Source organism: Nannospalax galili, unplaced genomic scaffold, assembly GCF_000622305.1.
Source record: "Nannospalax galili isolate Female #2095 unplaced genomic scaffold, S.galili_v1.0 scaffold576, whole genome shotgun sequence".
NCBI lineage: Eukaryota > Metazoa > Chordata > Mammalia > Rodentia > Spalacidae > Nannospalax > Nannospalax galili.
Genome location: NW_008339223.1, coordinates 2469882 through 2472526, shown reverse-complemented (window position 1 = coordinate 2472526; position 2645 = coordinate 2469882). Strand labels below are relative to the sequence as shown.

At 41.9% G+C, this 2645-nt stretch overlaps 1 pseudogene; it reads right to left on the bottom strand.

Moving 5' to 3' along the window:
- Positions 1 to 114: 114 nt before the first annotated feature.
- LOC103734764 lies at positions 115 to 1623 on the bottom strand (annotated as a pseudogene).
- Positions 1624 to 2645: the final 1022 nt, after the last annotated feature.

Below are 2645 nucleotides of genomic sequence, written 5' to 3'. Positions count from 1 at the left end.
AAAAGAGAGAAAAGAGAAAAGGGGGAGGGGGGGGGGGGGGGGGGGGGGGGGGGGGGGAGGGGGAGGGAGAGGGAGAGAGAGAGGGAGAGGGAGAGGGAGAGAGAGAGAGAGAGCTCACAGAGGGCTGTGATGAATGAAAGCATCCTTCAGAGAAAGGGTTCTCAAATGCTTTGTGAGTATACTTGGTACTTGCAGGGCACCTTGTCTGGGAGCTGACCTTGGTGGTTCATTTATCTTATTCAAAAGTGATTGACATTGAAATAATCATGGCCCACATGGTTCAACTTGCTGTTGAAATAAGATGCTTGAAGCCCCAATGGGATGCGGCTCTGCATTCCTTGAGTGGGTGGCTGCTTCAGCTGAAAGTCCTTAAACGTTTCCTTCACTTCCACTTTATTCTTAAGTGGGTCTGAGGCAGTGAAGGCATCACTAGGAATATCTTTTGGGGGGCCAATTCTGAGAAGCGTCTGAGGAGGAGTAGTCAGAACAGCAGATAGCATAGAACTGAGTGGACATGGCAGGAGGTAGAAAATATTACTTTGAAAAGGATTCCCCAAATCTTTTGTGGTTGACCAAGCATTGGGTGCCTCAGATGCAAGCAACAGGGACTGGAGGGAGAGTGCAGGTTGCAAAGGATGAAGGCCGATTCCAACCTTGAACAACTGGGCTTGCACCAAAAACAATTGGTTGGCCAAAACATGGTTGACTACTTGCCATGGCTACTGGAACTATGGAAGTAGGTGGACTGAAGATGATAGATGTCCAAGATCCTGCCTGAGGAGGTGTGACTGGAATACCACCTAGACCTGCAACTATCCCACTGGGGTAGGAACACTTGTTTTGAAGAGATCCAGAGGGCTGGTCTGTGGGATGCAGGTTGTTCTGTGGGTGATAACTGGCTTGGAAGTTCTGAAAGAGGAGGAGCAAAGATGTCTGATACAAGCAAGTCATTTGCTGGAGATGTTGGACTATTAAGGTCAGGAGGTATATATATATCCCCAAACAAATCCTTCTAGTCAATACCCAACTTCAATTTGTTAGCTTGATCATCAAGGGTCGTTAGGGAATCACTCCCATTCACTACTGCTTTGTTAGTTTCTTAACCTTTTTTTCCTTCTCCATTTCTTTATATGATAGATAACTTAGAAAAGATATTTAAAATCAACAACTAATGGATCATCCTGTTGGTCTGTTTTTATGGCCAAAACCCGATGCTGGTCTTCTCCTCTATACACATACCCAAAATGCTGTATTGTCTGTCACCTCACGAGCAATGGAAGAAATCTTATTTACTGGATGTTCATGCTCTATTACCCTGGTTTTCCCATAGATTATTTTTATGCCAGGCAAGAAAATGTTGACCCAGATCCTTTGTTTGTGTTGTTTCTGAGAACGCCTAGCTGCTGCCATTCCCCTGAGTTTCATCATGGAATTTTGGCTCATCTTATCTCCTCTTATGACATGCACACAATTAATACCAATTAGCTTGGCCTTGTATTTTCACTATCACCTTTGAACCTGACTAACAGGTAATCATCTGTCCTTTCTTTTCCTTTGGTGGCACTTTTGGTGTAGCCTATTGGTCAGGCTATTGGTTGTACTTGTTTCTACTTTGTTAGACATAAGAAGGCAAGTAGCAAACCTAGCAGCCGCAGACACTCAGTGACACCAGGTGATCCCCGATGTACAAGTCTAAAATGGACATAACCTATGATACACACCTTAGCATTTCCCTCTTTCCCTTAACTATTTGAGACAGAGTCACAGCAGTTCTTTTATTGTTCAGGATTATACTGGCTATCCTGGGTTTCCATATGAAACTCGAGATTATTATTTTTCAATTTCTGTGAAGATTGTGGGAATTTTAGTGGTATTGCATTGAATTTGTAGACTGTTTTTGGTAGAATGGGCATTCTCACAAATATTAATCCTAGTAACCCAGGAGCATGTGAAGTCTTCCTATCTATTGGTATCTTCTTCCATTTCTTTCTTCAGTGCCTTAAAGATTTTGTTGTACAGTCTTTTACTTTCTTTGTTAGATTTATTCTAAGATATTTTATGGATTTTGAGGCTCTCATGAATGGGATCACTTCCTGAATTTCTTTTTGGTATGTTGGTTGGTGGTATATAGGAAGGCTACTGATTTCTTGCTGTTAATTTTATGTCTTGCTACTTTACTGAATGTATTTATCATCTCTAGGCGTTTTCTGGTGGAGTCTTTAGGGACCCTTGTATACAGAATCATATGGTGGCCAAGTAAAGATACGTTGACTTCTTCCTTTTCAATTTGTGTCTCCTTTATCTCCTTCCTTTGTTTGCTCACTCTAGCTAAGTCTTCACGTACTATCTTGAATAAGAATGGAGAGAGTGGATGTTCTCGTCTTGTTCCAGACTTGAAGGGGGATGCTTTCTCTTTGGCTCCATTTAGTATGATGTTGATCACGGACTTGTGGTACATTGCCTTTATTATGTTGAGATATATCCCCTGTATGCCTAGATTCTGTATGACTTTTATCATGAATGGATGTTGGATTTTTTTCAAAGGCCTTTTATGCATCTGAGATGATCATGTGGTTTCTGTATTTGAGTCTGCTTATGCGGTGGATTACATTTATTGATTTGCATATGTTAAACTATCTCCCTGC